General features: G+C 48.9%; 2 non-coding genes and 2 pseudogenes across 2 annotated transcripts; 3 read left to right on the top strand and 1 right to left on the bottom strand.

Moving 5' to 3' along the window:
* The first annotated feature begins 358 nt into the window (after positions 1–358).
* Positions 359–523, top strand: LOC119122394. Its single transcript, XR_005097865.1, has one exon. It is a non-coding gene; the product is annotated as a U1 spliceosomal RNA (small nuclear RNA).
* A 2,633-nt stretch (positions 524–3,156) lies between these two features.
* Positions 3,157–3,361, top strand: LOC119122411 (annotated as a pseudogene).
* Positions 3,362–7,157: 3,796 nt separating this feature from the next.
* Positions 7,158–7,336, top strand: LOC119122410 (annotated as a pseudogene).
* Positions 7,337–10,778: 3,442 nt separating this feature from the next.
* On the bottom strand, positions 10,779–10,967 carry LOC119122406. Its single transcript, XR_005097876.1, has one exon. It is a non-coding gene; the product is annotated as a U2 spliceosomal RNA (small nuclear RNA).
* Between the last annotated feature and the right edge of the window lie 7,854 nt (positions 10,968–18,821).

Here is an 18,821-nt window from a genome sequence, read left to right as displayed (position 1 = left end):
TTCAGATGCTGTTTGACTCATGAGCACTGCTCAGTTTTTCATGGCGGGCCTTGCACAAGAAAACAAGGCCTTCAAGGACAGCCAGACGGACACTTGGCCGAAAAACATTTGCTCTACTGCTCACGAGTTCCAGTGAGTCAAACCCAGGTTGCGACCATCACCAGAGGCTTGTCACATTAGCTCATTGGCGGTGGCATGCTCCACCATTGAGCCTGTGACCTCTTATGCCCAGTGAGTAGTACACACACACACTTCTAACTCACTAGTACCATCACGTCATTCGCCAGTTTACAAATGGCACTGTCATCTAACAGAGAGGATGTAAAATAAGTGGTCGCGTGCCCCGGCCTAAGAAGTCATACTTACTTGACAGGAGAGGCAACGTGATCACGAAGGTGGTTCATCCAGCGTGAGGTGTGCCCATTGCACTGAGGGTCGTGTTGACCCCTGCGAGTTCTCCAAATGCAGCAATTTCGACTGCATAGTTTGTAAGAACGGGGAAGTGCGTCCGTGCTCTCCCTGGTTCGGTTGTTAAATACAGAGTCCTAAACCAAATGAGCCCGTTCGCTTTTGATGTTGCTCATCTTCAGTGGCCACATGACCCTTTGGTACAGTGTGAAGTTGTAGCACCAAAATTTGTGCTTTCCCGGTAGCTGGCTCTTGTCGATGATCGCCAGGCCTTCTGCGAGTTGTTTCTTCTTCGTTACATTATAAACAAGGCGGTGTAGGACAGCACTAACCTGATTGCTGGTGGGGAAACCGACTATGTATCCTCCGATTTCAAAGTTTTAATATAATTGTCAAGAAAATTTCATACAGAATCACAAGAATTAGGTAGTGTGGCCGAGCGGTGCTGAATTTAAGCACCAGTCTCTCCTGAGGCGTGGGTTCAAATCCTGCCACTTCTGCATCAATTCAGGTCTGTTCTTCTTGCTCAGTGCAGCCGTAAAGTATCAAGACCCTTCAAAGGTCTTTGCGAAATTTCAATCATTACCTTTATTCTAACCTGGAGTACCCATTTAATAGGTAACTACACTGTGTATTTGGATTGAGAATGGTGAAAGAAGGCACATACTATATGCCTCATAAACTGTATGCATTGAGGATGGGTCGACTTCCATGCAGCACAACCAACGTGTGGAAAATATTATCCGCACATTTCTTTTCAAAAGCATGACTTGAAAGAAGGTCCGAAGCTTTCCAAAGGTCACAAGGTCCAAATGGCAGAGGATGGTTTCGATCCATCGACCAGGTCCCGCTGCGCCACTCTGCTGCTCAGTGCTGGTCATTCATGATGTCCTCTAATCGGCAAACAAGCATTCGGTTCCAACTCGCAACTGGATGCTGTCATTCATATTGTTTCACCTCTGTTGTGTACAGGCTTCATTACATTATGAACAAAGCTCAGTAGGGCAGCTATAACCTGGATGCTGGTGGAGAAACCAACTTTTGATTGATTGATTGATTGATTGATTGATTGATTGATTGATTGATTGATCGATTGATTGATTGAACACTTATTGATCTGGGGGTGGGGAAATTCAGGCCCCAGCAGTATTCATACCACAGAGCGGGGATATAAAAGACACAGATGGCATGAGCGCAACTCAATAGGCTCTTATAAGGCGCCACAAAGTCAAAGTCTGCTTTATTGTCAATTTCTTCACATGTCAAGACACACAAAGAGATCGAAATTACGTTTCCCACTATCCCACGGTGACAAGACATATTACACAATATACATACAAGTAAGCAGCACAAAAAGTAAAAACAAGAAGGCACAAACAATGAATAAATAAGAGCGATGAATAAATAATAAATAAACAAATAACATAAATAAATAAATAAATAAATAAATAAATAAATAAGAGGAACAAAATGGAGCAAGTGTGCATACAGTCAGAATATAGTGCAAAAGTGCAGGACGTTATGCAGCCGAGGGTGGAGGGGGGAGAGAGTTCAGGATCCTAACAGCCTGGATATGAAGCTGTTGGTGAGTCTGGTGGTGCGGGAGTGTAGGCTTCTGTAAAGAAAGCCAGTAAGTGCGAAAGTTAAAAGCCATCAAAGCAAAGCAACAAGGAAAAAAAAAAGGAACAGCGGCCAACCAGCCCCCCTCAATATCAAAGAACATCCCAAAACAGACAAAATGGCCTCCACGGGGTCCATAAACAGGTGTAAGGGCAGTCAAGTTCAACGGCGCCCAATGGACCGTGGTCGTGAATCGGTAAAACATCACAAAAACAGGCAAATGTGTGAGCAGCGTCCTGGGCACCCAGTCGGGGCACGTGCAGATGGTCACCATGGGCCTGGCACGGCGAAGGTCGTTGGTTCCGACGAGCACGAGGGAGCGGACTCCCCACAGGGGTTGCGGCTGCGAGGCCAAGGCGAGAGACCCGGTCAGCTCCGGCCGGATGAGCAGGAAGCCGTCGTAGAGTTACGCCAGTCCCGACCGATGTGCGTAGCCATCCCGGTCCCAGGGAAAAAAAAAACCCCGATCCGAAGCGATCTGCACACGCCGAAGTGCAGTAGAAGGCACCAGCATCGCCGAATGGACAAATAGAAAGAAAGAAAAAGGAGAAAAGAAGGAAAAATAGTGAAAAAGAGAGAACATTGCTGGGAGGCTGCCACTCAGCGGCGCCATACCAAAAAAAAAAAAAATTCTCTAGCTTCACGTTTTAATAGAATTGTCAACAAAATACAATGTAAACGATGCAGGTGGTAGGTAGTGTGGCCGAGCTGGATTAGGTGCTGGATTAGGACTCCAGTCTCTCCTGAGGTGTGGGTTCAACTGCCACTTCTGCATCAGTTCTGCTCTTTTCTTCTGTCCCAACTCTTTTCGGCGCAGCCATTAGGTACATATGATGACCTTGGTAAGTTCTTTGCAAAATATCAATCTTTGCCTTTCATGTTCAATGGGACTACCCATTTAAAAGGTACCTACACTCTGTATTTGGATAGAGACTGCTGAAAGGAGACTCATATGCCTCGTGAACCACATTGATTACTGCGGGTGAAGAAGAGTGAACAAATAAGTCGGTAGACAAGTTTGCCGATTTATTAGTGCCCAGAAGAGCAGCACTCTGTTCCGTACTGTACCCGTCGGTGAGAATAGGTAGACAGGGAAGCCTGTAAGCGAGTCCGTCAATCGTATTTTCCATCGCTTCTCGGCCTTTTGGCTAAGATCAAGTGTAGTATCTGTTCTTAGCTGGCTAGGAAGGCGATCACCTCTACTGAGTCGCAAGTTCTCAGCCTGACGTGGCAGTGAACTTGACTCACTTTGTGGAGGAAATAGTGACATAGCATTGTTTTACAAATAACCTTATACTTTTGTTACAGAATCTACTGTAGTAAGTTACTTTAATTTACTTTGTGTTATTTTGTAGTTGTTTGGTATTTTTTAAGTGTTTCTTTCCTTTTGTCTAAATGTCTTTAAGTGGTGCTTCCACTATGGCGGCTCCCCATGCTGGAATTGTTCCTGGCGGGTCCCCATTCAACAATGGGAGGACCCTCAGGGCTTCCAGGGCCTGAAACATCTCCCATCAATGATAGTTTTGGGAGAAAACCGAGGCTACATATATTATCAGGGCCAACCCAAGCTCTGCCGCAAGTGTGGACAGCATGAGCACTTTGCAGAAGCGTGTGAGCAAATAATATGCCGGAAATGTAGAGTAATTGGTCACACTTTTGAAGAGTGTACCAATGGCAGAAAGTGCAATCTCTGTGGAGAAACTGATCATCTCTACAGAAAGTGCCCAGTCTTTTGCCAACAAACTGAAGGCGGGGAGAGAAATGACACAGGTGAAGGAAAATGATGGTAACAAATATTTTGGAAATTCAAATTTCCCTCCAAGGCCTGTGATTAGTGGAGAGGAAACAGGTGAGGGCGGAACAGGTGAGGAGGAAACAGGTAATGAGGGAACAGGTGACGAGAGAACAGGTAACGAGGGAATAGATGAGGAGAGGGAAGGGAAGGGGCATGTGTCACCCCCACCAACAGAGAACGCAAAGGAAATTGATGGAGTAGAAGAAATGCCTCCAAGTAGTGGAGAGGAAACAAGTGAGGAAAAGGAAGGGGAGAGGCATATGGTAAGCACACACATGGAAAGTGACATGTCACAAGAAATAGCCACAGATGAGTTGAGTGCATACACCCAGATTCCTCGTGCGCAAAAAGCTAAAAGACTCGCATCTGAACGGTCCTCTGAATTGCCGTCGACGTCAGAGAGGGAAGCCTGGTAGCCCACATAGTGAGCTGAATGAGTCCAGAGTATTCCCTTCCGACCCACTGAATGAAATATCCTTTTTAAATATATGCCTACAATCGACACCCAAAAGCCGCAATACCATGAATTTAAGGTTGAGGGAGAGACCGTCACCAGACGCGACCAGGAGAGGTCGCCGGCGGCCAAGATCTGCCTGTGGTACCGCAATAAAGGAGGAATTTCTGTCAAAAGAAATAACTTAACAAATGTTGGACTCAATGATAGGTTTAAATAGCAAATATGAGACCCTCTATAGGAGTATGCAAATTTACATTATACTAATGACACTAACCCTGTCAACCATCAATGTTAGAATTGTAAAATCAAAGATTAGAGCACTAAGTGTCTTATCCTCCTTAAAAACCCTCAAGGCCGATGTGATTTTAATTATAAAATGCGGCATACCCTTTTTAAGAAATTACAGACAGTCAAATGAACACCGCAATGATGGACTGGCCATTTTAATAAATAACCCCCGAATTCTTTTAAACAGGAGGACAGTGGTGAAAGACGTAAGAACACTGCTAGCAAACCTAACATTCCTAGGTCACGAATTTAACCTTTTAAATATTTATGGTTTTAATGACAAACATGATAGATATGGGCTCTTTGAAAGCCTGCAGTCTCACATGCTGGGTCACGTACCACTAATTCTGGATGGGAATTTTAACTGTAATGTTGTGAATTTTTATTCTGGTATCATGCAATGTATATCTCACTAGTAAGCCTAAGTGTGACCGGGTCATGTTCGGGTCAGGTTCGTGTGGGATTGTTTGGGGCTTGGTCCAGGAATGTAGGCTCATTGGCACCAGACACATCTGGTTTCCATTAACAACTGCTAAGATATGCACCGTGTAGAGTTAGGGAGGCTGGGGGGTCATAGATCATCCAACAGCCCCGTGTGCGCGCACCCGAGTGAAGGGAAGCGCGGGGGTATAAGTTTTAGGGCGAGAGTAGACAAAGGGACTCGACATCTTGTCTAGGGCGCGAGACACTTCTCTCTGACATCAGTTGAATAAAATCTTTCCCCAATCAGCCGTGTGTGACTGAAGTTTTCCTTCCCCAAGCCAGCCACTTTTTCACCGTTTGTTTGGAAGACCAGCTGACCATCGAAGAGAATTCACCACAGTATCTTAAGCAGAAGTGACAGAAAATGAGCCGGGGAAGATTTTAAAGTTGACATAACATCTCTTTTTCTACAAAACATATGCCGGGCTTTCAAACTATGCCACTATTTTAAAACCATACACCCACGAGAGGAGGGGTTCACTTGGTTCAACAGTGACAACACACGGGCCTCACGCATTTATTATGTACTCGCACGAGGGTGGCCATCGACCAATGCACAACTAGAACCTGTTTTCTTTTCTGACCACTTAATACTGTCTTGCACTCTTTCACTTCCCACTGGTGTGGCTATTGGGAGAGGTTTGTGGAAACTAAACTGCTCCCTGCTTGGGGACGAGGCATTGGTCGCTCAGTACAGGGAGTATAAGGATTGGCAGACCCTTCAGACTTGTACAAATCCCGGGCACAATGGTGGGAAATGATAAAGGTGAGAACTCAGATTTTCGTTAAAAGAGCAGGTAAAAAGAAAAAAATGAAAGAAATGAAACGCATGTTAGGATTGCAAAAACGTCGCTGAAATTTAGAAAATATTTTTAAAGTCCTGATGTACTTTCAAAAATTTAAGTGCTTAATTTGGTCCGATCGCGCAACTGCAGCGCGCCGGGCGCTCACTGTCGCATTGATTTAAGAGCGTCTTTGTGTTTTAGGATGGCTTTGCTGCTCCCACTTGCCTTCTTTGGAGGCATGATTAGGGGTTAATACAATCCTCAAAGTAACGAAAATACAATAACAACGAACCGAGTCAGTCGGAATCCGGGCCGCGCGGTCGGGTTTTCTCGGGACCTCTCGGCTCATCTCGTGAGGTTCGACCTCCGAATTTTTGTTCGACAACCGAAGCAAAACAATTTCGAATTTTCCGTTCGAATTCCGATTTGTTCGAGAACCGGGACGTTCGAAAACCGAGGTTTGACTGTATTTTGTTACCCGATTTGGGTTGAATAAAGTTTTGAAGTTACAAATTTTAAAATAAAACACAGAGATCGGATCATTTCCCGTTCTCTCATACCAAAAGTACACGGACCAAGACATACAACTGTTTTTACCTTCAATACTCTTCCTCTCACTCAAAATATCACCCAATCGATAAGTGACGCTGTTTGAAATAACGAGCGCCGTCAGCGTTCGACCAGATACCTACAATCCTGTGCGCCAACAATGTTTTAAGTAAAAAACACATTAATGAACACAAAATAATAGTTTAAACCAGGGGTTCTTAACCGGGGGTATCCATACCCCTTGGGGGACCCAAATGCTGGGGGTATGGGACTCGATCTCTCGTAATCAGGTATTTTTTTAGTATCTCTCGTTATTTTCTTCTATTTTGTACCTATTATTGTTCACAGGTTATTTTCTTTTAGTTATGCTTATGTTCTTGTTCACTGTCGTTATGCTTGTAAGTAGTTAAAATCTGACAATCTCAAATGAACGTAAAAATCTGCAGACCTAACGATTAATCTGTAGTTGGCAGCACTGACAGCACAGGCAGTGGGTGTTGTGGCCATCAGCTGAGCTCTGGCGGGACCACAAGCAGCATAACTGACCACAACATCGCTGTAGCGTCAAAGGCTGAGAAGGCAAGAGACAGTAAGGTAGTAGGTTTTGCTGCTGCTGCATTTTGTTTACATCACAAATTACATATATATATTTCAATGCGGGGGAGGGTTAGGGTTAGGGTTAGGGGGTATGGTACCATATTGGACAATCCATTGGGGGTCTGGAATCATTCGAAGGTTAAGAACCCCTGGTTTAAACTTTCTATTTAGGTTGAGTCCTTCTAAGTATAGTACATAGTATCTGTTCTAATCAGTTTAATATCTGATACGCCCCCTATCTGGGGACCGTATATTAAATAGATTTTTAGAATAGGGAGATGGAATAAGGGCTTGCTCCGTCCACTCCACGCATCGACCTGGTATTGCAGTACCTCCAGGAACGGTGCACCCCCTCTACTGGTCAAATCAATAGTTCGTATGCTAGAAAACCATTTCAATCCATTCGCTTCATTCTTACAGGATTAAGCAGTCAATTATGACTTGTTGGGGTCTGATCTAAATGTAAGACGATTCAACTTGAGAGGCAGCAAGAATTTACTTAACCGTACTAAAATATAATTAAAATGAGTTTCTTTGCTTGAGATTTTCCTATCATTGTTCCAGGAATTTTAATTACAATTCTTATTCTCAAATTTTTAAGAAAATGTAATTTTCAAAACTTGTTCAGGAAAAAAAAAAGTTCAGTGGTAATGTTGGAGATTTTCAATAAATACACATTCATACAGTTTTAGGGTTCTCAGGTTAAGAGAGGCAATGCATGATGGGGATGTTTTTGCAGATATACAGTAATCCCTCGTTTATCGCAGATAATTGGTTCCAAACCAGTTCCAGTTTGCGTACCGAGCCAAACGGTCCTCTGAGGATGCCATCTGCTCTGCCCTCCACTCGGCCCTCACCCACCTGGAGAGAAGGGACTCGTATGTGAGATTGCTGTTTGTGGACTTCAGTTCTGCCTTCAACACCATTGTGCCACAACGACTCATCTGCAAACTCGCCAAGCTGGGCCTCAGTACCTACCTCTGCAACTGGCTACTAGACTTCCTCTGTCAGAGGCCTCAGGTGGTACGTGTTGGCGACAAAATCTCCGCCAGCATCACGCTGAGCACGGGGGCCCCCCAAGGCTGCGTGCTCAGTCCACTGCTTTTCACCCTGCTGACGCATGACTGCGCTGCAACCTACAGCACCAACCGCATGGTGAAATTTGCTGACGACACGACTCTGGTGGGTCTCATCACCAAGGGCGACGAGACTCAATACAGGTTGGAGGTTGACCTTCTGACCACGTGGTGCAAGGACAACAACCTCCTGCTGAACGTCAACAAGACCAAGGAGATTGTTGTTGACTTCCGGAAGGGTCACCTGCCGCTGACCATCGACGGCGCTGTGGTGGGGAGAGTGAGCAGCACCAGGTTCCTGGGGGTGCACATCAGTGAGGATCTCTCCTGGTCCACCAACACCGCATCACTGGCGAAGAAGGCCCAGCGCCGCCTGTACTTCCTGCGGAAACTCAGGCGAGCAAGTGCTCCTCCGGCCGTCATGACTACATTTTACCGTGGCACCATTGAGAGCGTCCTCTCCAGTTGTATCACTGTTTGGGGTGGTAGCTGCACTGAATACAACATGAAGGCCCTGCAGCGCATAGTGAACACGGCTGGTAAGGTATTGGTGCTTCACTCCCCTCCTTGAAGGACATTTACACCTCCCATCTCACCCGCAAGGCGACCACGATTGTGTGTGATGTGAGTCACCCCGCTCACTCTTTGTTCGATCTTCTGCCCTCTGGGAAGAGGTACAGGAGCCTGCGCTCCCGCACCACCAGACTCACCAACAGCTTCATACTCCAGGCTGTTAGGATCCTGAACTCTCTCCCCCCTCCTGCATAACGTCCTGTACTTTTGCGCTATATTCTGACTGTCTGGTGTATGCACACTTGCTCCATTTTTGCTCCTCTTATTTATTGTTATTTGTTTATTTATTATTTATTCATCACTCTTATTTATTCATTGTTTGTGCCTTCTTGTTTTTACTTTTTGTGTTGTATACTTGTATGTATATTGTGTACTATGTCTTGTCACCGTGGGATAGTGGGAACGTAATTTCGATCTCTTGGTGTGTCTTGACGTGAAGAAATTGACAATAAAGCAGACTTTGACTTTGACTTTTGACTTTGTCTGCTGTATGCACACTTGCTCCATTTTTGCTCCTCTTATTTATTATGTTATTTATTTATTATTTATTCATCACTCTTATTTATTCATTGTTTGTGCCTTCTTGTTTTTACTTTTTGTGTTGTTTAATTGTATTGTGTACTGTGACTGTCTGGTGTATGCACACTTGCTCCATTTTTGCTCCTCTTATTTATTGTGTTATTTGTTTATTTATTATTTATTCATCACTCTTATTTATTCATTGTTTGTGCCTTCTTGTTTTTATTTTTTGTGTTGTTTACTTGTATGTATATTGTGTACTGTCTTGTCACCGTGGGATAGTGGGACCGTAATTTCGATTTCTTTGTGTCTTGGCATGTGAAGAAATTGACAATAAAGCTGACTTTGACTTTTTTTTAAAAAAAACACCCGCGATAAGTGAAAGCCGCGAAGTAGGGTCACCCGCTCATCTGTACATTTTGTGTGTGTCAATAATAATAAATGTATATTAAACCATTTAAGTGCACATTTTATTATTAAAACATTAAATAATTGTTTCAAACATGTAAATGATATTATACGTGTGTGCGTGTAACATGTTAACAAAAAGTACTGAGCAGGCTAACGAGTGAGCCTGATGCTGATTCCCGATCGTGTCAACACGCGAAAACGGACCTCTAAAGGAATGTAAACTAACATTTGGAGCAATACTAAATTGTCCTTAAGGTTAGACATATGTGATCGTTGATTTCTCTTGTTAGGAGACCCACTTACATCGTCAATGACTGCTGTACCACTATAACATGTATGTACACAAACGTGAAAAAAGAAGTGGTATCACCTGAAAACGGCCTTCAAAATAAAGCACCCTACCTCAAATCCAAGCACGACTGAATAACATAACATGGAGAATTCTTAACACATACTGTAAATATGTATTTAGAACCACTTTTATTATTATAACATTTAATTATAACAAGGTATAAGTGTACATACTGTTTTTAGAACTCTTTTATTAAAGGCCGACGTCTTTACCGCACACGCCATCTCCAGTCACGGGCTTAATTGCTACAAAGGTGTGGCACACATACACACTCAGTGGATGAAACAACCAAACCAAAGCATTATAAACTAAGTAAAAAATAGATTTAAAAACACTACCGTCATGCTTTGCTTCTTTTTCTACCCAAAATTGCCCCTACCCCCACGCCTTTGTTCACCTCCTTTTTCTTATAGTCGCCATCTAGTGGTGATGGCAGCAACCATAATAAACCATAAAAAATAAAGTAAAATAATATAGTTGCAAAAACATGCCAATCATGCATTGCCTCTTTTAACCTGAGAACCCTAAAACTGTATAAATTTGTAATCATTGAAAACCTCCAACACTACCACTGAATAATTTTTTTTTTTTCTGAACAAGTTTTAAAAATGACATTTTCTTAAAAAATTGAGAATAAGAATTGTAATAAAAATTCTTGGAACAATGATAGGACAATCTCAAGCAAAGAAACACATTTTAATTATATTCTAGAACGGTTACGTAAATTCCTGCTGCCTCTCAAGTCGAAAAATCTCACATTTATATCAGACCCCATCAAGTCATGCTTGACTGCTTAATTCTGTAAGAATGAAGCGAACGGATTGAAATGGTTTTCTAACATATGAACGATCGATTTGACCAGAAGAGTGCATGCACCGCTCCTGGAGGTATTGCAATACCAGGTCGATGCGTAGAGTGCAGGGCAAGCCCCTATTCCATTTCCCTATTCCAAAATTCTATTTAATATATGGTCCCCGGATAGGGAACATATCAGATATTTAACTGATAAGAACAGATTCTACACTTGATCTTAGCCAAAAGGCTCAGAAGCAATTACCAGAGGCAACGACTTAAATAAAGAGACTACCAATTCAAGTGACGGTTACATATATCGACTGACCCCTGTGAATTCCCCAAATGTGCGAATCTCGACTGCATAATTTCTGGTAGTAGGGGATTGCGTTCTTTCTATTGAAAACAAAAATTTTGCGCACACGGACTTTAGGTTTAAATAAATAAATCTATCATTGCGCGCGGTCGTTGCGCGCGGCCGTTCCGATCCGTCCACGTGGTCCGACCACGCAACTGTAGTGCGCCGGACTCATTATTCTCATAGCGCCGTCGCAGACACTTGTAGAAATAATTCTAAAATTTGAGTTGTTCTGCAGACCGGAGAGGCAGATTTTTCGTCATTTCCGTCCCACCGCGCAACCGCAGCGCGCCGGACGCATTATTGTGACAGCGCCGTCGCAGACACTTAGAAACTATTTCAAAATTTGAGTGGAACTCCGTGTGCACGAGACTGATTTTTCGTCATTTCTGCCCGACCGGGGAACCGCAGCGCGACGCGACGCCCGAGTGCACTTCCACGCCTTCGGCTTGACTTTTTTCGGCTTCATCGGTCGGACTTTCTGCATTTTTGCAAGAGGAGGGAAGGGGAGGTTTTCAGCGGCCCTCCGACCAACACCCAAAAGTATTTAAATGGGCCTTCGCACTTAGTGCAATTTCAACCGAGAGGAAGTGTGCGGCTTTGGAGGGCCCGTTGCTGGCCTGTGTCACGTCTTGTCCACAGTTTTGCTATGTGTCTAGGTTGCTATGATTTCTGTTCGCGTCGCCCCTCCCCTCCTGTGTCACCTCAATCAATGTAACCGGAGTCACCTGCCTCGTGTTTCGTGTTTTGTATTTCAGTCCTGTCTGCCCGTCACTCCCCGTCGGATCATTGTGTTGTTGTTGTCGTTATGTCTTGATGTCTCCATGTCCTGTTTTTTACTTGTCTCACGTTCCGGTCAGTCAGTCTAGTTATTGTTTTGTTAAGTCATATCAGTTTGCCGAGTCTGTCTTTTGAGTTCCTCGAATAAACCCTGGTCCAAGCTGCATTTGGTCGCCCTGCTCCATTCCGATCCGTGACAGAATGATCTGACCACTACAGCGACCAGCGCTTGGACCCCCTCCACCACCAGCTCCCATCCGCGACGCCCGATCCATATCCGTCGTCCGAGCTTGTTCCAGCGCCATGGGCTCCGCGGCTGCCATCGGACTTCGCGCCAGCGACGCAGGACTCACGGCAGCCATCGGAGTTCCTCCCGGCGCCATCGGCTCCGCGACCGTCATCGGACTTCGCACCCGCGACGCCAAACCTGCGGCCGCCATCGGAGTTCCTCCCGGCGCCATCAGGACTCGCGGCCACCATCGGGCCCCACCCCAGCGTCGCCGGACCCGCGACCGTCGCCAGACTTCGATCCAGTTGCGCCGGACCCGCGATCGTCCCAGCCCCCACTCCCACTGCTGCGGCGCGTGATGGCTCTTGCTGCTGCGCACAGCCCCGCCTTCTGAATGCCGCTAATCGCGCTACGGACTTCCAGAGTTGCCGCCGATTGTCGTACAGACTTCCAGAGTTGCCGCCGATTGCGGTACGGACTTCCAGAGTTGTGTGGTGAATTCTCTTCGATGTTCTGCTGGTCTCCAAGATCAAACGGTGGATAGGTGGCTGGCTCAGGGAAGGAAAACTTCAGTGACACACGGCTGATTGGGGAAAGATTTTATTCAACCAATGTCAGAATTGAAGTGTCTCTCTCTAGCCAAAAAAGAAGCCCCCCTGTCTTCTCCCACCTTGGGTCTTATACCCCGTGCCCCCCCTTACTCGGGCGCACGCACACGAGGGCTGCTGGATGTCCTCTGACCCCCCAGCCTGCCTTGTTGATTCTAACCAAATGGCCGATTCCTGTATCCTGGTGCCAGGAAGTCTGCCTTCCTGGCCCAGGCCCCATAAAATCCCATGCGCGCGTGACCTAGTCACCTCTAAGCTTAGAAATGAAATATTGCATGAGACCTAAATAAAAATACACTACAGTTGCCGCCGATTGCGGTTCGTGTTCCAGAGTTGCCGCCGATTGCGGTTCGTGTTCCAGAGTTGCCGCCGATTGCGGTTTGTGTTCCAGAGTTGCCGCCGATTGCGGTTCGTGTTCCAGAGTTACCGCCGATTGCGGTTCGTGTTCCTGAGTTGCCGCCAATTGCGGTTTGTGTTCCAGAGTTGTCGCCGATTGCGGTTCGTGTTCCAGAGTTGCCGCAGATTGCGGTTCGTGTTCCAGAGTTGCCGCCGATTGTGGTTATGTTCCAGAGTTTCCGCCGATTGCGGTTATGTTTCAGAGTTGCCGCCGAGCGCGGTTAGGACTTTGCCATGGCCAGTGAGGTCATTTGAACTGGTGCGCTTCCCCCCCAACCCCCGCTCGCCACGTGGGGGTTTTGGGTTTTTTGGGACGTCGGGAGCCGTCCCTTGTGTGTGTGGGGGGGGGTACTGTCACGTCTCGTCCCCAGTTTTGCTATGTGCCTAGGTTGCCATGGTTTCTGTTCGCGTCGCCCCTCCCCTCCTGTGTCACCTCAATCAATGTAACCGCGGTCACCTGCCTCGTGTTTTGTATTTAAGTCCTCACTCCCCGTCGGATCATTGTGTTGTTGTTGTCGTTATGTCTTGATGTCTCCATGTCCTGTTCTTTTCTTGTCTCACGTTCCGGTCAGTCAGTCTAGTTATTGTTTTGTTAAGTCATATCAGTTTGCCGAGTCTGTCTTTTGAGTTCCTCGAATAAACCCTGGTCCAAGCTGCATTTGGTCGCCCTGCTCCATTCCGATCCGTGACAGAATGATCTGACCACTACAGCGACCAGCGCTTGGACCCCCTCCACCACCAGCTCCCATCCGCGACGCCCGATCCATATCCGTCGTCCGAGCTTGTTCCAGCGCCATGGGCTCCGCGGCTGCCATCGGACTTCGCTCCAGCGACGCAGGACTCACGGCAGCCATCGGAGTTCCTCCCGGCGCCATCGGCTCCGCGACCGTCATCGGACTTCGCACCCGCGACGCCAAACCTGCGGCCGCCATCGGAGTTCCTCCCGGCGCCATCAGGACTCGCGGCCACCATCGGGCCCCACCCCAGCGTCGCCGGACCCGCGACCGTCGCCAGACTTCGATCCAGTTGCGCCGGACCCGCGATCGTCCCAGCCCCCACTCCCACTGCTGCGGCGCGTGATGGCTCTTGCTGCTGCGCACAGCCCCGCCTTCTGAATGCCGCTAATCGCGCTACGGACTTCCAGAGTTGCCGCCGATTGTCGTACAGACTTCCAGAGTTGCCGCCGATTGCGGTACGGACTTCCAGAGTTGTGTGGTGAATTCTCTTCGATGTTCTGCTGGTCTCCAAGATCAAACGGTGGATAGGTGGCTGGCTCAGGGAAGGAAAACTTCAGTGACACACGGCTGATTGGGGAAAGATTTTATTCAACCAATGTCAGAATTGAAGTGTCTCTCTCTAGCCAAAAAAGAAGCCCCCCTGTCTTCTCCCACCTTGGGTCTTATACCCCGTGCCCCCCCTTACTCGGGCGCACGCACACGAGGGCTGCTGGATGTCCTCTGACCCCCCAGCCTGCCTTGTTGATTCTAACCAAATGGCCGATTCCTGTATCCTGGTGCCAGGAAGTCTGCCTTCCTGGCCCAGGCCCCATAAAATCCCATGCGCGCGTGACCTAGTCACCTCTAAGCTTAGAAATGAAATATTGCATGAGACCTAAATAAAAATACACTACAGTTGCCGCCGATTGCGGTTCGTGTTCCAGAGTTGCCGCCGATTGCGGTTCGTGTTCCAGAGTTGCCGCCGATTGCGGTTTGTGTTCCAGAGTTGCCGCCGATTGCGGTTCGTGTTCCAGAGTTACCGCCGATTGCGGTTCGTGTTCCTGAGTTGCCGCCAATTGCGGTTTGTGTTCCAGAGTTGTCGCCGATTGCGGTTCGTGTTCCAGAGTTGCCGCAGATTGCGGTTCGTGTTCCAGAGTTGCCGCCGATTGTGGTTATGTTCCAGAGTTGCCGCCGATTGCGGTTATGTTTCAGAGTTGCCGCCGAGCGCGGTTAGGACTTTGCCATGGCCAGTGAGGTCATTTGAACTGGTGCGCTTCCCCCCCAACCCCCGCTCGCCACGTGGGGGTTTTGGGTTTTTTGGGACGTCGGGAGCCGTCCCTTGTGTGTGTGGGGGGGGGTACTGTCACGTCTCGTCCCCAGTTTTGCTATGTGCCTAGGTTGCCATGGTTTCTGTTCGCGTCGCCCCTCCCCTCCTGTGTCACCTCAATCAATGTAACCGCGGTCACCTGCCTCGTGTTTTGTATTTAAGTCCTCACTCCCCGTCGGATCATTGTGTTGTTGTTGTCGTTATGTCTTGATGTCTCCATGTCCTGTTCTTTTCTTGTCTCACGTTCCGGTCAGTCAGTCTAGTTATTGTTTTGTTAAGTCATATCAGTTTGCCGAGTCTGTCTTTTGAGTTCCTCGAATAAACCCTGGTCCAAGCTGCATTTGGTCGCCCTGCTCCATTCCGATCCGTGACAGAATGATCTGACCACTACAGCGACCAGCGCTTGGACCCCCTCCACCACCAGCTCCCATCCGCGACGCCCGATCCATATCCGTCGTCCGAGCTTGTTCCAGCGCCATGGGCTCCGCGGCTGCCATCGGACTTCGCTCCAGCGACGCAGGACTCACGGCAGCCATCGGAGTTCCTCCCGGCGCCATCGGCTCCGCGACCGTCATCGGACTTCGCACCCGCGACGCCAAACCTGCGGCCGCCATCGGAGTTCCTCCCGGCGCCATCAGGACTCGCGGCCACCATCGGGCCCCACCCCAGCGTCGCCGGACCCGCGACCGTCGCCAGACTTCGATCCAGTTGCGCCGGACCCGCGATCGTCCCAGCCCCCACTCCCACTGCTGCGGCGCGTGATGGCTCTTGCTGCTGCGCACAGCCCCGCCTTCTGAATGCCGCTAATCGCGCTACGGACTTCCAGAGTTGCCGCCGATTGTCGTACAGACTTCCAGAGTTGCCGCCGATTGCGGTACGGACTTCCAGAGTTGTGTGGTGAATTCTCTTCGATGTTCTGCTGGTCTCCAAGATCAAACGGTGGATAGGTGGCTGGCTCAGGGAAGGAAAACTTCAGTGACACACGGCTGATTGGGGAAAGATTTTATTCAACCAATGTCAGAATTGAAGTGTCTCTCTCTAGCCAAAAAAGAAGCCCCCCTGTCTTCTCCCACCTTGGGTCTTATACCCCGTGCCCCCCCTTACTCGGGCGCACGCACACGAGGGCTGCTGGATGTCCTCTGACCCCCCAGCCTGCCTTGTTGATTCTAACCAAATGGCCGATTCCTGTATCCTGGTGCCAGGAAGTCTGCCTTCCTGGCCCAGGCCCCATAAAATCCCATGCGCGCGTGACCTAGTCACCTCTAAGCTTAGAAATGAAATATTGCATGAGACCTAAATAAAAATACACTACAGTTGCCGCCGATTGCGGTTCGTGTTCCAGAGTTGCCGCCGATTGCGGTTCGTGTTCCAGAGTTGCCGCCGATTGCGGTTTGTGTTCCAGAGTTGCCGCCGATTGCGGTTCGTGTTCCAGAGTTACCGCCGATTGCGGTTCGTGTTCCTGAGTTGCCGCCAATTGCGGTTTGTGTTCCAGAGTTGTCGCCGATTGCGGTTCGTGTTCCAGAGTTGCCGCAGATTGCGGTTCGTGTTCCAGAGTTGCCGCCGATTGTGGTTATGTTCCAGAGTTGCCGCCGATTGCGGTTATGTTTCAGAGTTGCCGCCGAGCGCGGTTAGGACTTTGCCATGGCCAGTGAGGTCATTTGAACTGGTGCGCTTCCCCCCCAACCCCCGCTCGCCACGTGGGGGTTTTGGGTTTTTTGGGACGTCGGGAGCCGTCCCTTGTGTGTGTGGGGGGGGGTACTGTCACGTCTCGTCCCCAGTTTTGCTATGTGCCTAGGTTGCCATGGTTTCTGTTCGCGTCGCCCCTCCCCTCCTGTGTCACCTCAATCAATGTAACCGCGGTCACCTGCCTCGTGTTTTGTATTTAAGTCCTCACTCCCCGTCGGATCATTGTGTTGTTGTTGTCGTTATGTCTTGATGTCTCCATGTCCTGTTCTTTTCTTGTCTCACGTTCCGGTCAGTCAGTCTAGTTATTGTTTTGTTAAGTCATATCAGTTTGCCGAGTCTGTCTTTTGAGTTCCTCGAATAAACCCTGGTCCAAGCTGCATTTGGTCGCCCTGCTCCATTCCGATCCGTGACAGAATGATCTGACCACTACAGCGACCAGCGCTTGGACCCCCTCCACCACCAGCTCCCATCCGCGACGCCCGATCCATATCCGTCGTCCGAGCTTGTTCCAGCGCCATGGGCTCCGCGGCTGCCATCGGACTTCGCTCCAGCGACGCAGGACTCACGGCAGCCATCGGAGTTCCTCCCGGCGCCATCGGCTCCGCGACCGTCATCGGACTTCGCACCCGCGACGCCAAACCTGCGGCCGCCATCGGAGTTCCTCCCGGCGCCATCAGGACTCGCGGCCACCATCGGGCCCCACCCCAGCGTCGCCGGACCCGCGACCGTCGCCAGACTTCGATCCAGTTGCGCCGGACCCGCGATCGTCCCAGCCCCCACTCCCACTGCTGCGGCGCGTGATGGCTCTTGCTGCTGCGCACAGCCCCGCCTTCTGAATGCCGCTAATCGCGCTACGGACTTCCAGAGTTGCCGCCGATTGTCGTACAGACTTCCAGAGTTGCCGCCGATTGCGGTACGGACTTCCAGAGTTGTGTGGTGAATTCTCTTCGATGTTCTGCTGGTCTCCAAGATCAAACGGTGGATAGGTGGCTGGCTCAGGGAAGGAAAACTTCAGTGACACACGGCTGATTGGGGAAAGATTTTATTCAACCAATGTCAGAATTGAAGTGTCTCTCTCTAGCCAAAAAGAAGCCCCCCTGTCTTCTCCCACCTTGGGTCTTATACCCCGTGCCCCCCCTTACTCGGGCGCACGCACACGAGGGCTGCTGGATGTCCTCTGACCCCCCAGCCTGCCTTGTTGATTCTAACCAAATGGCCGATTCCTGTATCCTGGTGCCAGGAAGTCTGCCTTCCTGGCCCAGGCCCCATAAAATCCCATGCGCGCGTGACCTAGTCACCTCTAAGCTTAGAAATGAAATATTGCATGAGACCTAAATAAAAATACACTACAGTTGCCGCCGATTGCGGTTCGTGTTCCAGAGTTGCCGCCGATTGCGGTTCGTGTTCCAGAGTTGCCGCCGATTGCGGTTTGTGTTCCAGAGTTGCCGCCGATTGCGGTTCGTGTTCCAGAGTTACCGCCGATTGCGGTTCGTGTTCCTGAGTTGCCGCCAATTGCGGTTTGTGTTCCAGAGTTGTCGCCGATTGCGGTTCGTGTTCCAGAGTTGCCGCAGATTGCGGTTCGTGTTCCAGAGTTGCCGCCGATTGTGGTTATGTTCCAGAGTTGCCGCCGATTGCGGTTATGTTTCAGAGTTGCCGCCGAGCGCGGTTAGGACTTTGCCATGGCCAGTGAGGTCATTTGAACTGGTGCGCTTCCCCCCCAACCCCCGCTCGCCACGTGGGGGTTTTGGGTTTTTTGGGACGTCGGGAGCCGTCCCTTGTGTGTGTGTGGGGGGGTACCGTCACGTCTCGTCCCCAGTTTTGCTATGTGCCTAGGTTGCCATGGTTTCTGTTCGCGTCGCCCCTCCCCTCCTGTGTCACCTCAATCAATGTAACCGCGGTCACCTGCCTCGTGTTTTGTATTTAAGTCCTCACTCCCCGTCGGATCATTGTGTTGTTGTTGTCGTTATGTCTTGATGTCTCCATGTCCTGTTCTTTTCTTGTCTCACGTTCCGGTCA

Source organism: Syngnathus acus, chromosome 4 (genome assembly GCF_901709675.1).
Source record: "Syngnathus acus chromosome 4, fSynAcu1.2, whole genome shotgun sequence".
Classification (NCBI taxonomy): Eukaryota; Metazoa; Chordata; class Actinopteri; order Syngnathiformes; family Syngnathidae; genus Syngnathus; species Syngnathus acus.
Note: the sequence above shows the minus strand (reverse complement) of the source record. Positions and strands in the feature narration are given on the sequence as shown.